The sequence below is a fragment of the Hordeum vulgare genome, chromosome 1H (genome assembly GCF_904849725.1).
Source record: "Hordeum vulgare subsp. vulgare chromosome 1H, MorexV3_pseudomolecules_assembly, whole genome shotgun sequence".
Taxonomy (NCBI): Eukaryota; Viridiplantae; Streptophyta; class Magnoliopsida; order Poales; family Poaceae; genus Hordeum; species Hordeum vulgare.
This window is the reverse complement of record NC_058518.1, coordinates 37,303,362-37,325,769: the sequence shown is the minus strand read 5'-3', so window position 1 is coordinate 37,325,769 and position 22,408 is coordinate 37,303,362.

Below are 22,408 nucleotides of genomic sequence, written 5' to 3'. Positions count from 1 at the left end.
AGAGGAAGTATCCTACTGATTTCCTCGTCCTTGCTACTGCACAAGATAGCTTTTGTCCCATCATATTTGGTAGACCCTTTCTCAACACTGTCAAGGCTCATATTGATTGTGTTAAACAGACTATCACTGTTAGTTTCGAGGGTGTGTCTCATGAATTTAACGTCTCCAAGTTTGGAAGACAACCTCATGAAAAAGAGTCGTCTTGTAGGGATGAAATCATTTCTCTTGCCTCTATTGTCGTACCTCCTACAGATCCTTTAGAGCAATATCTGCTTGAGCATGAAAATGATATGCATATGGATGAAAGAGATGAGATAGATAAAATTGTTTTATAACAATATCCTATTCTCAAGAATAATCTGCCTCTTGAACTGCTTGGGGATCCTCCCCCACCAAAGGGTGATCCTGTGTTCGAGCTAAAACAGTTACCAGATACTCTTAAGTATGCCTATCTTGATGAGAAGGAGATATATCCTGTTATTATTAGTGCTCACCTCTCGAATCATGAAGAGAAGAAGTTATTAAAAACTCCGAGGAAGAATCGTGCTGCTATTGGATATACTCTTGATGATCTTAAGGGTATTAGTCCCACTCTATGTCAGCACAAGATTAAAACCGATCCTGATTCTAAGCCAGTTACTGATCATCAACGGAGATTAAATCCGAGGATGAAAGAGGTCATGAGAAAAGAAATATTAAAGCTTCTGGAAGCAGGAATCAATTACCCTGTTGCTCATAGTGATTGGGTAAGTCCAGTACATTGCGTACCTAAGAAGGGAGGTATCACCGTCGTTCCTAATGATAGGAATGAACTAATCCCACAGAGGATTATTACTGGCTATAGGATGGTGATAGACTTCCGGAAATTGAACTAGGCAACAAGGAAAGAGCATTATCCTTTGCCGTTTATCGACCAAATGCTAGAAAGGCTATATAAACACACACACTTCTGCTTTCTAGACGGTTATTCAGGTTTCTCGCAAATACTTGTTGCACAATCTGATTAGGAGAAAACCACTTTCACCTGCCCCCTCGGTACCTTTGCTTATAGACGTATGCCTTTTGGTTTATGCAATGCACCTGCCACCTTTCAAAGATGTATGATGGCAATATTCTCTGACTTTTGTGAAAAGATTGTTGAGGTTTTCATGGATGATTTCTCCATTTACGGTTCTTCCTTTGACGATTGACTCAGCAACCTTGATCGAGTCTTACAGAGATGCAAAGATACCAACCTCGTCTTGAGCTGGGAGAAGTGCCACTTCATGGTTAATGAAGGCATCATCTTAGGACATAAAATCTCTGAGAAAGGCATTGAAGTTGATAAGGCTAAGGTTGATGCAATTGCGAAAATGCCTTGCCCCACAGATATCAGAGGTATACGAAGTTTCCTAGGTCATGCTGGTTTCTATAGAAGGTTCATTAAAGACTTCTCTAAGATTGCTAGGCCTCATACCAACCTCTTGCAGACGGATGTTCCTTTTGTTTTTGATGAGGATTGTGAGGAATCTTTCGAAATACTTAAGAAGGCCTTGATAACCGCACCTATTGTTCAACCACCTGATTGGAACTTGCCCTTTGAAATCATGTGCGATGCTAGTGATTATGTTGTTGGTGTTGTTCTAGGACAAAGAGTTGACAAGAAGTTCAATGTCATTCACTACGCTAGTAAAACTCTAGACAGTGCCCAAAGAAACTATGCCACTACGGAGAAGGAATTTTTAGCAGTCGTGTTTGCGTGTGAAAAGTTTAGATCTTATATAGTTGACTCCAAAGTCATTATTCACTCTGAACACGCTGCAATTAAGTGCCTTCTGGAGAAGAAGGATGCTAAGCCTAGGCTAATCAGATGGGTTCTCCTGCTACAGGAATTTGATTTGCACGTTGTTGACCGAAAGGGTGCGGATAACCCTATAGCAAATAACTTGTCCACGCTAGAGAATGTCCTTGATGACCCACGACCTATTGATGACAGCTTTCCTGATGAGAAATTGAATGGCATCCGTACTTCACATAGTGCACCTTGGTATGCTGATTACGCAAACTATATCATAGCCAAATACATACCACCCAGTTTCACCTACCAGCAAAAGAAGAAATTCTTCTTTGATTCGAGACACTACTTTTGGGATGATCCTCACCTTTATAAGGAAGGAGTAGATGGTGTTATTAGACGTTGTGTGCCTAAATATGAACACGGACAGATCCTGCAGAAGTGTCATTCCGAAGCCTACGGAGGACACCATGCTAGAGATAGAACTGCTCATAATGTATTGCAATCAGGTTTCTATTGGCCCACTCTCTTCAAGGATGCCCGTAAGTTTGTCTTGTCTTGTGACGAATGCCAAAGAATAGGGAACATCAGTAAGCGTCAGGAAATACCTATGAACTATTCACTTGTCATTGAACCATTTGATGTCTGGGGCTTTGATTATATGGGACCCTTCCCGAGTTCCAATGGGTATACTCACATCTTAGTTGCTGTGGATTACGTCACTAAGTGGGTAGAAGCTATCCCCACTAGAAATGCTGATCACCACACCTCTATTAAGATGCTTAAAGAAGTCAGCTTCCCAAGATTTGGAGTCCCTAGATATCTGATGACTGATGGCGGTTCACACTTCATTCATGGTATTTTCCGCAAGATGCTCGCTAAGTATGATGTCAACCATAGAATTGCATCTCCTTATCATCCTCAGTCTAGTGGTCAAGTGGAGTTGAGTAATAGGGAGATCAAATTGATCTTACAAAAGACTGTCAATAGATCTCGAAGGAATTGGTCTAGCAAACTTGACGATGCACTATGGGCTTATAGGACTGCTTATAAGAATCCCATGGGCATGTCGCCGTATAAAATGGTTTACAGTAAGGCATGTCATTTACCTCTTGAGCTGGAACACAAAGCTTATTGGGCAATCAAAGAGCTCAACTTCGATTTCAAACTTGCCAGTGAGAAGCGGTTGTTTGATATCAGCTCATTAGATGAATGGAGGGCCTAGGCATATGAGAATGCCAAGTTGTTCAAGGAAAAGGTTAAGAGATGGCGCGATAAAAGAATACAAAAACGAGAGTTCAATGTAGGTGATTATGTCCTGCCATACAATTCTCGCTTAAGATTCTTCGCAGGCAAACTTCTCTCTAAATGGGAAGGTCCCTACGTTTTCGAGGAAGTATATCGTTCCGGTGCCATCAAAATCAATAACACGGAAGGTAACTTTCCTAGAGTGGTAAATGGGCAAAGAATCAAGCATTATATCTCTGGTACTCCCATAAATGTTGAGACCAATATCATCAATATCATAACTCCAGAGGAGTACATAAGGGATGTTTATCAGCCTGTTTCAGACCCTAAAAACGAAGAGGTATGTGTTTCGGTAAGTAATTGGACTCCGAAACTTTTCCATAAGGAAATTTTCTCCGCTTTGGAATTTATGGAAAAATAGAAAAATAAAAAGCAGTCCGGAGAGCGCACGAGGCGGCCACAAGCTTGCTCGCCGCGGCCACCCCTGGCCGCGGCAACAGGGCTTGTGGGCACCTCGTGTGCCTCCCGGACTCTGTTTTCTTCCGGAGCACTCCTTGTGGTCCAGAAAAAAATCATTATATATACGCCCGAGGGTTTTGATCTCCGCATCGCGCAATTTTCCTCTGTTTTCATTTCGATCTTGTTTCTGTTGCAGATCTAGATTGTCATGACTTCCCCAAAAGCTCCTAAGGACAAGATCTTCGAGAAGGTCACCAATCCTTACCTTGCGGAAGTGTTGCAGCACCCTCAATCTATCAAGATGAGTGAGGGGATGTTGCACATCCATGATGTTGAGGGGCCTAAGAAGACCAGAAGCATGGAGACGAGGCTCGAAGCAATGGAGCAACAAGTCTTCAAGTGCCAAGGGATGGTGGAGCATGGACTCAACGCCAACCACATGATGATCACGGAGTTCACCAACAATCACAAGATGGATGCCATTGACATTGGGAAGCACCTCTCCAGGCTCTATGACAGGATTGATCAACTCCAGGGCCAGATCTGTGACCTGCAGAACCAAAACTGTGAGTATGAGTATAGATTTAAATCAATACGGTTGGCTACAGATTTGAGGATTCCGGCAACTCGTTCATCCTGCCATGATGGAGCACCTATGCCTTGGAAGACGGAGGATCAAACTCATGTTGCAACTTCACCACCATCACCACCAAAGGAAGACAATTAAGCATTGGTATGGGGAATCCCCTTGGCTTTTGCCAAGCTTGGGGGAGTTGTCCTGGTATCATATCACCTTTATATCTTTTGCTTTTACCTTTGTTTTAGTTCTTTCCTTTTCAGTTTTTATTTCTTCTCTTAGTGGAATAAGTCTTTAGTGTTTAGTTTGAGTCTTTTGCCTTGTGTCTCCCCCGATGTATTCGAGCTTGCGAGCTATATAATAAAGAGAATCTTAGTCAAGGGCTTTGTTTTGTGTCGTGATCAAAAGTATGAAAAGAACGATAGCATGAAAGATCATGAGATGATCTTATGGAAAGTGATAGCTTCACATATAACAAGTATGATGATTGAAACTTGTTGAGAATAGACCAACATAGACCCTAGTAATTGTTGCAATTAATAATAAGTAATAACGAAAGAGAGGTTCACATATAAATATACCATCTTATACACTTTTTACAATTGTGAGCACTCACCAAACTATTACATGCTTAGAAGTAGATGTTGGACAAGGAAGACAACATAATGAATTATGTTTGCTTGATTCCAAACAATGCTATATGAATAGAGATCCCTTAGCATGTGACGATTGCTTCCACCTCATATTAGCCAAAACTCCCGCACCAAGTAGAGATACTACTTGTGCATCCATAAACCTTCAACCCAGTTTTGCCATGAGTGTCCACCATACCTACCTATGGATTGAATAAGATCCCTCAAGTAAGTTGTCATCGGTGCAAGCAATAAAAATTGCTCTCTAATATGTATGATATATTAGTGTGTGGAAAATAAGCTTTATACGAACCTGTGATGAGGAAGACATAAAAGCGACAGACTGCATAATAGAGTTCTTTATCACAGGAGGAAATATAAAGTGACGTTCCTCTGCACTAAGAGGACACACATCCAAACCTCAAAAGCGCATGACAACCTCTGCTTCCCTCTGCGAAGGGCCTATCTTGTACCTTTACTTTGTCCTGGTGAAAGCCTTGGTGATCAACACCAATTCCCTATTCCGTCTTCATCTTGGTGAATGTCATATGCTTGGGAAAGATCTATATTCATTTATCAACTTGGAGATGAGTACTTATGCTTTATTATTGTTGACTTTACCCTTGAGGTAAATGGTTGGGAGGCAAAATTATAAGCCCCTATCTTTCTCTATGTCCAACTGAAACTTTGATGCCATGAGTACCACGTGAGTTGTAACAATTGTGGAAAACAAAAGAGATGATTGAGTATGTGGATTTGCTTTACAAGCTCTTATTTGACTCTTTCTGATGATATGATAAATTGCAATTGCTTAAATGACTATGGACTGTTGTCTGCTACTTCTCGGTAAGGTTTTTGATTCATACTTTGCTTTGTGAAGGAATTGTTACTTTCCCATAAGAATCTTTATGATGTATTGTTGTTCTATGTGTAATCATGATGCCCTCATGTCCGTATTATGTTTTATCGACGCCTTCATCCCTAAACATGTGGACATGTTATGGATCTTGGTTTTCGCTTGAGGAAAAGTTCGGTCTAATCTTGGGGGAGTTGATACATCCATTTTGCATCATGCTTTAATGTTGATATTTATCGCTTTATGGACTGTTATTATACTTTGTGGTACCATACTTATGCCTTTTCTATCTTATTTTGCAAGGTTTATTTGAAGAGGGAGAATACCGGCAGCTGGAATTCTGGATTGGTAAAGGAGCAAGTATGAGTCCTCTATTCTTCGCAACTCCAAATGCCCTGAAAATCAACGTTGAATTTTTGGGAATATATAAAAAATATTGGGCGAAAGAAGTGTCAAAGGGGAGCTGCCAGGGGGCCACAAGCCTGGTGGCCGCGGCAACAGGGCTTGTGGGCACCCTGGTGGCCCACTGGCCCCCTCTTTTGCTATATGAAGGGTTTCGTCCGGAAAAAAATCAGGGTGGAGCTTTTTCGTGGATTCTCCGCCGCCACGAGGCGAAACTTGAGCAGAACCAATCTAGAGCTCCGACAGGACGATCCTGGCGGGGAAACTTCCCTCTCGGAGGGGGAAATCATCGCCATCGTCATCACCAACACTCCTCTCGTCGGAGGGGATTCATCTCCATCAACATCTCCATCAGCACCATCACCTCTCCAAACCCTCGTTCATCTCTTGTAACCAATCGCCGTCTCACGACTTTGATTGGTACTTGTAAGGTTGCTAGTAGTGTTGATTACTCTTTGTAGTTGATGCTAGTTGGATTACTTGGTGGAAGAGTTTAAGTTCGGATCCTTGATGCTACTCATGACACCTCTGATCATGATTATGATTATGCTTTGTGAGTAGTTACTTTTGTTCCTGAGGACATGGGATAAGTCATGCTAATTATAGTCATGTGAATTTGGTATTCGTTCGGTATTTTGATATGTTGGATGTTGTTTTTCCTCTAGTGGTGTTATGTGAACGTCGACTACATAACACTTCACCATTATTTGGGCCTAGAGGAAGGCATTGGAGAGTAGTAAGTAGATGATGGGTTGCTAGAGTGATAGAAGCTTAAACCCTAGTCTATACGTTGCTTCGTAAGGGGCTGATTTGGATCCACTAGTTTAATGCTATGGTTAGATGTTGTCTTAATTCTTCTTTCGTAGTTGCGGATGCTTGCGAGAGGGGTTAATCATAAGTGAGATGCTTGTCCAAGTAAGGGCAGTACCCAAGCGCCGGTCCACCCACATATCAAACTATCAAAGTAACGAACGCGAATCATATGAACATGATGAAACTAGCATGACAGAAATTCCTGTGTGTCCTCGGCAACGTTTTTCCTCTTATAAGACTTTGTTCAGGCTTGTCCCTTGCTACAAAAGGGATTGGGCCACTTTGCTGCACCGTTGCTACTACTTTTTACTTGTTACTTTTCACCTGCTACGTTTCACCTCACTACACCATCACTTGTTACCGCTACTTTCAGTGCTTGCATTTATTACCTTGCTGAAAACTGTTTATCAGAGCCTTCTGCTCCTCGTTGGGATCGACACTCTTACTTATCGAAAGGACTACGATTGATCCCCTATACTTGGGGGTCATCATGGCTCTCTCCCCTCCCTCCTAGTGGCGCGGGAGTGCCGCCGGGGCAACCATCATGATGACGATCTATACCAACAACTTTGCCACCGTCACTTCTACGGTAACAAAAGTCCTTCCATGGCGCTTAGGAATTCTTCTTGTTACTTCTCTGGTTTGCGTCGGTTTTTCCCTTGAAGAGGAAATGGTGATGAAGCATAGGAGCAGTAAGTATTTCCCTCAGTTTGAGAACCAAGGTATCGATACAGAAGGAGGGCCTCGTCAAGTCCAAAGTACCTGCGCAAACACAAACAAGCTTGCAAAATATGGTAAAAAGTGAGATCTTAAGGCGGAAAGAGCAACGAAGTAAAAAGTGTAAGGCTGAAAATATGGTGTGGAGTAGACCCTGGGGGCCATAGTGTTCACTAGAGGCTTCTCTCATAATAGCAAATATCACGGTGGGTGAACAAATTACTGCGAGCAATTGATAGAACCGCACAAAGTCATGACGATATCTAAGGCAATGATCATGCATGTAGGCATCACGTCCGAGACAAGTAGACCGATACTTTCTGCATCTACTACTATTACTCCACACATCGACCGCTATCCAGCATGCGTCTAGTGTATCGAGTTCATGACGAATAGAGTAATGCTTTAAGCAAGATGACATGATGTAGAGGGATAATCTCAAACCAATGATGAAAACCCCATCTTTTTACCCTTGATGGCAACAACACGATGCGTGCCTCGCTACCCCTTCTGTCACTGGGTGAGGTCACCGCACGGTATGGACCCAAAACCAAGCACTTCTCCCATTGCAAGAATCATAGATCTAGTTGGCGAGACAAAACCCACAACTCGAAGAGAACTACAAGGATATGAAATCATGCATAAGAGAGATCAGAAGAAACTCAAATAAGATTCATAGATAATCTGATCATAAATCCACAATTCATCGGATCTCGACAAACACACCGCAAAAGAAGATTACATCGGATAGATCTCCATAAAGATCATGGAGAACTTTGTATTGAAGATCCAAGAGAGAGAGAAGAAGTCATCTAGTTACTAGCTATGGACCCGTAGGTCTATGGTGAACTACTCACGCATCATCGGAGAGGTCATGGTGTTGATGAAGAAGCCCTCCGTGTCCGAATCCCCCCTTAGGCAGGGCACCAGGACGTGCCCCAGATGGGATCTTGCGGAGACAGAAGCTTGCGGCGGCGGGAAAGTGATTGCGATCGTCTCTTGATATTTTTGGGAATATTTGGGAATATATAGGCGCAAGATCTAGGTCACGGGACCTCCAGGGGGCCCACAAGCCTGGATGGCGCGGCCCCCCTGGCCGCGGGGTGCGGGCTTGTGGGGCCCCTGGGGCTCTTCTGGCTTGGCTCCCAAGTTCTCCGATATGCTTCCGTTCCAGAAAAATCTTTTCGGGGATTTTCTTCCATTTGGACTCCGTTTCAAAATCTCCTCTGAAAGGGGTCAGAAACATGGAAAAAACAGGAACTGGTACTTGGCACTGAGTTAGTAAGTTAGTCCAGAAAATAAATAAAAAGCATGCAAAACATCCAAAGTTTGACAAGATAATAGCATGAAACCATCAAAAATTATAGATATGTTGGAGACGTATCAAGCATACCCAAGCTTAACTCCTGCTCGTCCTTGAGTAGGGAAGTGATAAAGAATGAATTTTTGATGTGGAATGCTACCTAGCATAGTTGTCCTTTGCAACTTATTTCACGTGGCATGAATGTTTATATCCGTAAGATTCAAAACAATAGTTTTCTATTGACATGAAAATAGTAATACTTCAAGCAAACTAGCAAAGTAATCATGACTTTCAAAATAACAAGGCCAAAGAAAGTTATCCATACAAAATCATATAATCTGGCTATGCTCCATCATCCTCACACAACTAATGTAAATCATGCACAACCCCGGAATTGGCCAGGTAATTGTTTTCGCACTCTTACTTTCTCAAACCTTTTATAACTATCACGCAATACATGAGCGCGAGCCATGGATATAGCACTATAGGTGGAATAGAGTGTGGTGGTGGTTGTGAGACAAAAAGGAGGAGATGGTCACAGTGAATCGGCGTATCAATAGGCTATGTAGATGCCCATTAATAGATATCAATGTGAATGAGTAGGGATTGCCATACAAGAGATACACTAGAGCTATAAGTATGTGAAAGCTCAAAAGGAAAACTAGTGGGTGTGCATCCAACTTGCTTGCTCACGAAGACCTAGGGCAATTTTGAGGAAGCCCATCATTGGAATATACAAGCCAAGTTATAAAACAAAGATTCCCACTAGCATATGGTAGTGACAAAGCAAGAAGCTCTCAATCATGAAGAACATGGTGCTAACATGAAGCACAAGTGTGGAAAAAGATAGTAGCATTGTCCCTTCTCTCTTTTTCTCTCATTTCTTTTTTTTATTTGGGCTCTTAGGCCTCTCTTTTTTTTCTCCCCTTTTTTTGTTTTTTTGGCTCTTTGGCCTCTTTTTTTATTTCCTCACATGGGACAATGCTCTAATAATGATGATCATCAAAATTTTATTTACTCACAGCTCAAAGATCACAATGATGATGACTCCATAGGAAATGCCTCCGGCAGTGTACCGGGATGTGCAACAATCTAGTACGATCATGCAATGGCAATATGAGAGTGACGGCACAAGTCATGAGACGGAACGGTGGGAGTTGCATGGCAATATATCTTGGAATGGCTATGAAAATGCCATAGTAGGTAGGTATGGTGGCTGTTTTTAGGAAGGAATTTGGTGGGTTTGTGCACCGGCGAGAATTGCGCGGCACTAGAGAGGCTAGCAATGGTGGAAGGTGAAAGTGCATCTATACCATGGCTCACATTAGTCATAAAGAACTCACATACTTGTTGCGAAAGTATTTATTAGTAATCGACACAAAGTGCTAAACGCATACTCCGAGGGGAAGGGTTGGTAGGTGTAAACCATCGCGCGATCCCGACCTCAACACAAAGGATGACAATCAATAGACCAATTATGCTCCGACTTCCTAACATAGCGGTTCACCATACGTGCATGCTACGGGAATCACTAACTCCAACACAAGTATCTCTGGATTCACAACATCCTACTAATCATAACTCTCAATATTACCAAATATACGTCTCAAAACTAGTTGAGAGGAATCAAAACTTCTCTTTCTACTCAATGCACATGAAGATGGAGGTTTTTACATCCTCTTTGGGTACCGAGCACATTTGGGACTACTTTCATAGCATAAGCCAACTACCAAATTACGCACCGCCGTGCTCTAAAGATATAAGTGAAGCACAAGAGCAAAAGTATCTAGCTCAAAAGATATAAGTGAAGCACTAGAGCAAAAGTATCTAGCTCAAAAGATATAAGTGAAGTACTATGAGCATTCTAGCAAAATCACGATGAGTGCATGTCTCTCTCTCTCAAAAAGGTGTGCAGCAAGGATGATTGTGACACAACAAAAAGAAAAGACTCCTAAGATACAAGACGCTCCAAGCAAAACACATATCATGTGGTGAATAAAAATATAGCTCCAAGTAATGTTACCGATGGATTGAAGACGAAAGAGGGGATGCCTTCCCGGGGCATCCCCAAGCTTAGGCTTTTTGGTGTCCTTGAATTTGGCTTGGGATGCCTTGGGCATCCCCAAGCTTAAGCTCTTTCCACTCCTTATCTCTTTGTCCATGATAACATCACCCAAAACTTGAAAACTTCACAACACAAAACTTAAACAGAAACTTGTGATAACATTAGTACAAGAAACCAAACTACCACTTCTTTTGGTACTGTAGCAAACAAGAATTCCATCTATATTGATGATGGGCTACTGTATTCTCACTTTTCTATGGTTGTACCCCCCGATACTAACCACAGTTTCATCAAAACAAGCAAGTAACTCAAGAAAAACACAATCTGTCAAAAACATACCAGTTTGTAGCAATCTGTATACTTCGTATACTTCTGTTACCTCAAAAAATCTGAAAAATTACGACGACCTTGGTAAAAAGCATATAAATCAGCAGCAAAAAGAATCAACTCAAAAGCTCTTTCTTAATAAAAACGAAAAATCATCTCGTGAGCGAAAAGTTTCAGTCTTTTTCCAGCAGGATCAAACAACCAATACCGAGACTAGTCATAAAGGTTTTGCTTGGCTCAAACACAAAAAGAAACACAAAAAACACAATAACAACAGAATTGTGGAAGTGTGTATGCAACAAAACAGAAAGAAAAAGATAAATTCATTGGGTTGCCTCCCAACAAGCGATATTGTTTAACGCCCTTAGCTAGGCATATGAGCGATAGAATCACGTATCGTCGTCTTTGGTGCTGAAACCGTAAGTGGCCCTCATCATGGATTCATAAGGCAATCTCATTTTATTTCTAGGAAAGTGTTCCATGCCCTTCCTTAAAGGAAATTGAAATCTGATATTCCCTTCCTTCATATCGATGATAGCACCAATAGTCCTTAGGAAAGGTCTACCAAGAATAATAGGGCAAGTAGGATTGCAATCAATGTCAAGCACAATGAAATCCACGGGTACATAGTTCCTATTTGTAATAATAAGAACATAATTGATCCTCCCCATGGGTTTCTTGACAGTAGAATCAGTAAGATGCAAATTAAGATAACACTCTTCAATCTCATTAAAACCCAGAACATCACATAAAGACTTTGGAATCGCAGAAACACTAGCACCCAAATCACACAAAGCATTGCACTCATAGTTTTTTATTTTGATTTTGATGGTAGGTTCCCACTCATCATGAAGCTTTCTAGGGATAGAGACTTCCAATTCAAGTTTCTCTTCAAGAGCTTTTATCAAAGCTTCGACGATATGATCGGTAAAGGCTTTGTTTTGGCTATAAGCGTGTGGAGAGTTCAACATGGATTGCATCAAAGAAATGCATTCAATCAAGGAGCAACTATCATAATTGAATTCTTGAAATCCACGGTAGTAATTTCATTACCACTCAAAGTTTTAACATCTTCTACTCCACTTTTAATGCTTTTAGCATCAAGATAGATGGACTCCGAATCCTTGGGGAACATTTCAACCAAAGTGGATTCATATCCAGCCCCATAATCATTAGGTTTGACACAAGAAAACAAAGATTCAATGGGAGTCACACCAAGCACTTTAAGATCTTCGTGATTCTCATCACGAGAACACGCCTTTTTAAGCCATTCATGTCTAGCACAAATTTGGGCGGTTCTTTCTTGGCTCTTGATACGTCCATTTTGCATCATGCTTTCATGTTGATATTTATTTCTTTTTGGGCTGTTATATTACTTGTGGTACCATATTTATGCCTTTTCTCTGTTATTTTGCAAGGTTTATTTGAAGAGGGAGAATTCAGGCAGCTCGAATTCTGGACTGGAAAAGGAGCAAATCCTAGTCCACTATTCTGCACATCTCCAAATGCCCTGAAAAGTTACGTGGATTTTTTATGTATTATAAAAAATACTGGGCGAAAGAACTACCGGAGGGGGGCTGCCAGGGCGCCACAAGCCCTGACACCGCCACCCCCCTCCTGGTGGCGGAGTGGGGGCTTGTGGGCTCCCTGACGGCCCACTAGCCCCCCTCTTTTGCTATATGAGGCGTCCTGGTCCAGAAAAAATCAAGAGGGAGCTTTTTCGTGGTTTCGCCGCCGCCACAAGGCGGAACTTGAGTAGATCCAATCTAGAGCTCCAGCAGGACGATCCTGCCGGGGAAACTTCCCTCCCGGAGGGGGGAATCGTCGCCATCGTCATCACCACCACTCCTCTCGTCGGAGGGGAGGCATCTTCATCAACATCTTCATTAGCACCATCTCCTATCCAATCCCTAGTTCATCTCTTGTAACCAATCTTCGTCTCGCAACTCCGATTGGTACTTGTAAGGTTGCTAGTAGTGTTGATTACTCTTTGTAGTTGATGCTAGTTGGATTACTTGGTGGAAGAGTTTATGTTCAGATCCTTGATGCTATTCATTACACCTCTGATCATGATTATGATTATGTTTTGTGAGTAGTTACTTCTGTTCCTGAGGACATGGGATAAGTCATGTTAATAATAGTCATGTGAATTTGATATTCGTTCGGCATTTTGATATGTTGTATGTTGTCTTTTCCTCTAGTGGTGTTATGTGAACGTTGACTACATAACACTTCACCATATTTGGGCCTAGAGGAAGGCATTGGGAAGTAGTAAGTAGACGATGGGTTGCTGGAGTAACAGAAGCTTAAACACCAGTCTATGTGTTGCTTCGTGAGGGGCTGATTTGGATCCACTAGTTTAATGCTATGGTTAGACTTTGTCTTTATTCTTCTTTTGTAGTTACAGATGCTTGCGAGAGAGGTTAATCATAAGTGGGATGCTTGTCCAAGTAAGGGCAGTACCCAAGCGCCGGTCCACCCACATATCAAACTATCAAAGTAACGAACGCGAATCATATGAACATGATGAAACTAGCATGACAGAAATTCCCGTGTGTCCTCGGGAGCGTTTTTCCTCCTATAAGACTTTGTTCAGGCTTGTCCCTTGCTACAAAAGGGATTGGGCCACTTGCTGCACCGTTGCTACTACTTATTACTTGTTACTTTTTGCTTGCTACGTTTCACCTCACTACACAATCACTTGCTACCGCTACTTTCAGTGCTTGCAGTTATTACCTTGCTGAAATCCGTTTATCAAAGCCTTCTGCTCCTCGTTGGGTTCGACACTCTTACTTATCGAAAGGACTACGATTGATCCGCTATACTTGTTGGTCATCCAGACTCTTTTATGGCGCTGTTGCCGGGGAGTGAAGCGCCTTTGGTAAGTGGAAATTGGTAATGGAACATTTATATACTATGCTGAAATTTATTGTCACTTGTCACTATGGAAACTGTTCCTTTGAGGAGTTTGTTCGGGGTATCTTCACCACGAACAGAAGCACAAGGAGTTGCTCCTCAACCTGAGGTACCTACTGAAAATATCTTTTATGAAATTCCTTCGGGTATGCTTGAGAAACTGCTGGCTAATCCTTTCACAGGAGATGGATCTTCACATCCAGACTTGCATTTAATCTATGTAGATGAAGTTTGTGGTTTATTTAAGCTTGAAGGTTTGCCCGTGGATGAGGTAAATAAGAAAGTCTTTCCTTTATCTTTTAAGGATAAGGCGTTGACATGGTATAGGCTATGTGATGATACTGGATCATGGGGCTACAATCGGTTGAAATTGGAATTTCATCAAAAGTTCTATCCTATGCATTTAGTACATCGTGATCGGAACTTTATTTATAACTTTTGGCCTCGTGACAGGGAAAGCATAGCTCAAGCTTGGGGTAGGCTTAAATCAATGCTATATTCATGCCCCAATCATGAGATCTCGAGAGAAATCATCACTCAAAACTTTTATGCTCGGCTTTCTCGTGAAGATCGTACCATGCTTGACACTTCTTGTGCCGGTTCTTTTATGAAGAAGGATATTGATCACAAGTGGAATTATTGCAGAGAATCAAATGCAACTCTGAAGATTGGGAGCTGGAGGAAGGTAAGGAGTCAGGTATGAATATCCAATTTGATTGCTTTAAATCTTTTGTTGAGACAAACACTTGACTCTGAGATAGTAGCTTCTCTATGTGAATCTTTTGCTGCTCATGTTGATCTTCCCAAAAAGAAGTGGTTTAAATATATCATCCTCCTGTAGAAAGCAACATAGCCAAAACCAATCTAGTTGAGGAGAAAGTCATTGCTTTTAGTGATCCTGTTGTTCCTTGTGCTTACACTGAGAAACCACCATACCCTGCTAGGATAAAGGATTATTCTAAAGCTCCAACTGTGATACGTAGGGGTTACATTAGATCACTTGCACCCCCTGAGGAAATTAGAGTTGAACCTAGTGTTGCTATTATCAAATATCTCTTAGCCGAAGACATAGACGGGCATGTTATCAAATTCTGTGAGGACTCCGCTAGAATTGCTAAACCCCGTGCGAAAGACAAACATGGACCTGTAGTTGGCCTACCTGTTGTTTCCGTTAAGATAGGAGATCACTATTACCATGGTTTATGTGATATGGGAGCTAGTGTTAGTGCAATACCCCGTTCTCTATATGATGAAATCAAAGATGAGATTGCACCTGCTGAGTTAGAACCCACTGATGTCACTATTACGCTAGCTAATAGAGACACTATCTGCCCTTTGGGATTGTGAGAGACGTAGAAGTCCTGTGTGGTAAGATGAAGTATCCTACTGATTTCCTCGTCCTTGGTACTGCACAAGATAGCTTTTGTCCCATCATATTTGGTAGACCCTTTCTCAACACTGTCAATGCTCACATTGATTGCATTAAGCAGACTGTCACAGTAAGTTTCTAGGGTGTGTCTCATGAATTTAACTTCCCCAAGGTTGGAAGACAAACCCATGAAAGAGAGTCGTCTGGTAGAGATGAAATCATTGCTCTTGCCTCTATTGCCGTACCTCCTATGGATCCTTTAGAGCAATATCTGCTTGAGCATGAAAATGATATGCATATGGAGGAGAGAGATGAGATAGATAAAATTGTCTTAGAACAATATCCTATTCTCAAGAATAATCTGCCTGTTGAACTGCTTGGGGATCCTCCCCCCACCAAATGGTGATCCTGTGTTCGAGCTTAAACAGTTGCCTGATACTCTTAAGTATGCCTATCTTGATGAGAAGGAGATATATCCTGTCATTATTAGTGCTCTCCTCTCAGAGCGCGAAGAGAATAAGTTACTAAAAACTCTGAGGAAGCTGTGCTGCTATTGGATATACTCTTGATGATCTTAAGGGTATTAGTCCTACTCTATGTCACCACAAGATTAAAACCGATCCTGACTTTAAACCAGTTGCTGATTATCAATGGAGATTAAATCCTAAGATGAAAGAGGTCGTTAGAAAAGAAATATTAAAGCTTCTGGAAGCAGGAATCATTTATCCTGTTGCTCATAGTGATTGGGTAAGTCTAGTACATTGTGTACCTAAGAAGGGAGGTATCACCGTCGTTCCTAATGGTAAGGATGAACTAATCCCACAAAGGATTATTACCGGCTATAGAATGGTGATAGACTTCCGGAAACTGAACAAGGAAACCAGGAAAGATCATTATCCTTTGCCGTTTATCGACCAAATGCTAGAAAGGCTATCAAAGCACACACACTGCTGCTTTCTAGACGGTTATTCAGGTTTCTCGCAAATACCTGTTGCACAATCTGATCAAGAGAAAACAACTTTCACCTGCCCTTTCGGTACCTTTGCCTATAGACGTATGCCTTTTGGCGTATGCAATGCACCTGCCACCTTCCAAAGATGTATGATGGCTATATTCTCTGACTTTTGTGAAAAGATCGTCGAGGTTTTCATGGATGACTTCTCCGTTTACGGGTCTTCCTTTGATGATTGCCTCAGCAACCTTGATCGAGTCTTACAGAGATGCGAAGAAACCAACCTCGTCATGAATTGGGAGAAGTGCCACTTTATGGTTAATGAAGGTATCGTCTTAGGACACAAAATCTCTGAAAGAGGCATTAAAGTTGATAAGGCTAAGGTTGATGCAATTGAGAAAATGCCTTGCCCCACAGATATCAGAGGTATACGAAGTTTCCTTGGTCATGCTGGTTTCTATAGAAGGTTCATTAAAGACTTCTCTAAGATATCTAGGCCTCTTACCAACCTCTTGCAGAAGGATGTTCCTTTTGTTTTTGATGAGGATTGTGAGGAAGCTTTCGAAATACTTAAGAAGGCTTTGATAACTGCACCTATTGTTCAACCACCTGACTGGAACTTGCCCTTTGAAATCATGTGCGACGCTAGTGATTATGCTATTGGTGATATTCTAGGACAAAGAGTTGACAAGAAGTTGAATGTCATTCACTACGCTAGTAAAACTCTAGACAGTGCCCAAAGAAACTATGCCACTACAGAGAAGGAATTTTTAGCAGTCGTGTTTGCATGTGAAAAGTTCAGATCTTACATAGCCGACTCCAAAGTCACTATTCACTCTGATCATGCTGCTATTAAGTACCTCATGGAGAAGAAGGACGCTAAACCTAGGCTGATCAGATGGGTTCGCCTGCTACAGGAATTTGATTTGCACGTCGTTGACCGAAAGGGTGCTGATAACCCTGTAGCAGATAACTTGTCTAGGCTAGAGAATGTCCTTGATGACCCACTACCTATTGATGACAGCTTTCCTGATGAGCAATTAAATGTCATCCGCACTTCACATAGTGCACCGTGGTATGCCGATTATGCAAACTATATCGTAGCCAAATACATACCACCCAGTTTCACCTATCAGCAAAAGAAGAAATTCTTCTTTGATTTGAGACACTACTTTTGGGATGATCCTCACCTATATAAGGAAGGAGTAGATGGTGTTATTAGACGTTGTGTGCCTGAACATGAACAGGGACAGATCCTGCAGAAGTGTCATTCCGAAACCTATAGAGGACACCATGCTGGAGATAGAACTGCCCATAAGGTATTGCAATCAGGTTTCTATTGGCCCACTCTCTTCAAGGATGCTCGTAAGTTTGTCTTGTCTTGTGACGAATGCCAAAGAATAGGGAACATCAGTAAGCGTCAGGAAATGCCTATGAACTATTCACTTGTCATTGAACAATTTGATGTCTGGGGCTTTGATTATATGGGACCCTTCCCGAGTTCCAATGGGTACACTCACATCTTAGTTGTTGTGGATTACATTACTAAGTGGGTAGAAGCTATCCCACTAAAAATGCTGATCACCACACCTCTATTAAGATGCTTAAAGAAGTCATATTCCCAAGATTTAGAGTCCCTAGATACTTGATGACTGATGGCAGTTCACACTTCATTCATGGTGTTTTCCGCAAGATGCTAGCTAAGTATGATGTCAACCATAGAGTTGCGTCTCCTTATCATCCTCAGTCTAGTGGTCAAGTAGAGTTGAGTAATAGGGAGATCAAGTTGATCCTACAAAAGACCGTCAATAGATCTCGAAGAAATGGTCTAGCAAACTTGACGATGCACTATGGGCTTATAGGACTGCTTATAAGAATTCCATGGGCATGTCACCGTATAAAATGGTTTACGGTAAGGCCTGTCATTTACCTCTTGAGCTGGAACACAAAGCTTATTGGGCAATCAAAGAGCTCACCATTGATTTGAAACTTGCCGGTGAGAAGCGGTTGTTTGATATCAGCTCCTTAGATGAATGGAGAGCCCAGGCATACGAGAATGCCAGGTTGTTCAAGGAAAAGGTTAAGAGATGGCATGACAAATGGATACAGAAACGTGAGTTCAATGTAGGTGATTATGTCTTGCTATACAATTCTCGTTTGAGATTCTTTGGAGGCAAGATTCTCTCTAAATGGGAAGGTCCCTATGTTGTCGAGGAAGTATATCATTCCGGTGCCATTAAAATCAATAAAATGGAAGGAAATTTTCCTAGAGTGGTAAATGGGCAAAGAATCAAGCATTACATCTCTAGTACTCCCATAAATGTTGAGACCAATATCATCAATGTCATAACTCGAGAGGAGTACATAAGGGATGTTTATCAGCCTGTTTCAGACCTTGAAAACGAAGATGTATCTGTTTCGGTAAGAAATTGGACTCCGATACTTTTCCAATAGGAAATTTCTTTCGTTTTGGAATTTTTGGAAAATTAGAAAAATAAAAAGCAGTTCGGAGAGCGAACGAGGCAGCCACAAGCCCTGCCACCGCCCCTACCCCCTGGTGGCGGAGGGCAAGCTTGTGGGCATTTCGTGTGCCTCCCGGACTCCGTTTTCTTGCGGAGGACTCCTTCTGGCCCAGAAAAAATCAATATATAGTTGCCCGAAGGTTTTGATCTCCGTATCGCGTAGTTTTCCTCTGTTTTCGTTTCGAGCTTGTTGTGTGCCGCAGATTTAGAGCAAAGATGTCTCAAGAATCTGTTGGGGAGAATGATGTTCACCAAGTTCATGAGGAAGTAGATGCTGATCTGAAAAGAGTAGCAGTCACGGAAGCCAGGGACCAAGCTAAGGACAAAACCCAAGCTAGGGAGGAAGTTCAACCTATGTTCAACATTGAAGACGTTGAAGGAGTAGATTTTCTCCAACCCTTCCTCCACGTGCTGTCTCCATCCTTGATTGAACTCTTGAGGTTTTGCAAGACAACTCGTGCTCGCAATATTTCTCTTTCTCGTGAAGTTGTTTTGCTGGAAAACCATGTCACATATCTCAAAGGTATAAATCAAAGATTGATAGCGCTCTTGGAATCAAAGGCGACAACAACACCACCATCACCACCAAAGGAAGACAACTAAGCATTGGTGTGGGAATCCCCTTGGCTTCTGCTAAGCTTGGGGGAGTTGCCCTGGTATCGTATCACCTTTATATCTTTTGCTTTTACCTTTGTTTAGTTCTTTCCTTTTCAGTTTTTATTTCTTCTTTTAGAGGAATAAGTCTTTAGTTTTTAGTTTGAGTCTTTTGCTTTTGTCTCTCCCCCAATGTATTTGAGCTTACGAGCTATATAATAAAGAGTGTCTTAGTCAAGGGCTTTGCTTTGTGCCATGATCAAAAAGTATGAAAAGAACGATAGCATGAAAGATCATGAGACGATCTTACGGAAAGTGATAACTTCACTTATGACACGTATGATGATTGAAACTTGTTGAGAATAAATCAACATAGACCTCAGTCATTGTTGCAATTAATAAGAAGTAATAAGGAAAGAGAGGTTCACATATAAATATATCATCTTAGACACTTTTTACAATTGTGAGCACTCACCAAACTATTACATGCCTAGGAGTAGATGTTGGACAAGGAAGACAACATAATGAATTGTGTTTTCTTGGTTCCAAACAATGTTATATGATTAGAGATCCCTTAGCATGTGACGATTGCTTCCACCTCATATTAGCCAAAACTCCCACACCAAGTAGAGATACTACTTGTGCATCCATAAACCTCCAACCCAGTTTTGCCATGAGAGTCCACCATACCTACCTATGGATTGAATAAGATCCTTCAAGTAAGTTGTCATCGGTGCAAGCAATTAAAATTCCTCTCTAATATGTATGATCTATTAGTGTGTGGAAAATAAGCTTTGTACGAACCTGTGATGAGGAAGACATAAAAGCGTCAGACTGCATAATAAAGTTCTTTATCACAGGAGGCAATATAAAGTGACGTTCCTTCGCACTAAGAGGACACGCATTCAAACCTCAAAAGTGCATGACAACCTCTGCTTCCCTCTACGAAGGGCCTATCTTGTACCTTTACTTTTTACCCTTGTAAGAGTCATGGTGATCTTCACCAATTCCCTTTTTGCCTTTGTCTTGGCTACCGTCACATGTTTGGGAAAGATCTATATTCATATATCAACTTGGAGTTGAGTACCCATGCTTTATTGTTGTTGACTTTACCCTTGAGGTAAATGGTTGGGAGGCAAAACTGTAAGCCCCTATCTTCCTCTGTGTCCAGCTGAAACTTTGACACCATGAGTACCACGTGAGTTGTAACAATTGTGAAAAACAAAAGAGATGATTGAGTATGTGGGTTTGCCTTACAAGCTCTTATTTGACTCTTTGTGATGTTGCGATAAATTGCAATTGCTTCAGTGACTATGGACTATTGTTGGTTACTTCTCGGTAAGGTTTTTGCTTCATGCTTTGCTTTGTGAAGGAATTGTTACTTTCCCATAAGAATCTTTATGATGTATTGCTGTTCTATGTGTGATCATGATGCCCTCATGTCCGTATTATGTTTTATCGACACCTTCGTCCCTCAACATGTGGACATGTTTATGGAACTTGGTTTTCGCTTGAGGACAAGCGAGGTCTAAGCTTGGGGGATTTGATACGTCCATTTTGCATCATGCTTTCATGTTGATATTTATTGCTTTTTGGGCTGTTATATTACTTGTGGTACCATATTTATGCCTTTTCTCTCTTATTTTGCAAGGTTTATTTGAAGAGGGAGAATTCACGCAGCTGGAATTCTGGACTGGAAAAGGAGCAAATCATAGTCCACTATTCTGCACATCTCCAAATGCCCTGAAAAGTTACGTGGATTTTTTATGGATTATATAAAAAAATACTGGGCGAAAGAACTACCGGAGGGGGGCTGCCAGGGCGCCACAAGCCCTGACACCGCCACCCCCTGGTGGTGGAGTGGGGGCTTGTGGGCTCCCTGACGGCCCACTAGCCCCCCTCTTTTGCTATATGAGGCGTCCTGGTCCAGAAAAAATCAAGATGGAACTTTTTCGTGGTTTTGCCGCCGCCACGAGGCGGAACTTGAGCAGATCCAACCTAGAGCTCCGGCAGGACGATCCTGCCGGGGAAACTTCCCTCCCGGAGGGGGGAATCGCCGCCATCGTCATCACCAACACTCCTCTCGTCGGAGGGGGGGCATCTTCATCAACATCTTCATCAGCACCATCTCCTCTCCAATCCCTAGTTCATCTCTTGTAACCAATCTTCGTCTCGCAACTCCGATTGGTACTTGTAAGGTTGCTAGTAGTGTTGATTACTCTTTGTAGTTGATGCTAGTTGGATTACTTGGTGGAAGAGTTTATGTTCAGATCCTTGATGCTATTCATTACACCTCTGATCATGATTATGATTATGTTTTGTGAGTAGTTACTTTTGTTCCTGAGGATATGGGATAAGTCATGTTAATAATAGTCATGTGAATTTGATATTCATTCGGTATTTTGATATGATGTATGTTGTCTTTTCCTCTAGTGGTGTTATGTGAATGTCGACTACATAACACTTCACCATATTTGGGCCTAGAGGAAGGCATTGGGAAGTAGTAAGTAGATGATGGGTCGCTGGAGTGACAGAAGCTTAAACCCCAGTCTATGCATTGCTTCGTGAGGGGTTGATTTGGATCCACTAGTTTAATGCTATGGTTAGACTTTGTCTTAATTCTTCTTTTGTAGTTGCGGATGCTTGCGAGAGAGGTTAATCATAGGTGGGATGCTTGTCCAAGTAAGGGAAGTACCCAAGCGCCGGTCCACCCACATATCAAACTATCAAAGTAACGAACACGAATCATATGAACATGATGAAACTAGCATGACAGAAATTCCCGTGTGTCCTCGGGAGCGTTTTTCCTCCTATAAGACTTTGTTCAGGCTTGTCCCTTGCTACAAAAGGGATTGGGCCACTTGCTGCACCGTTGGTACTAC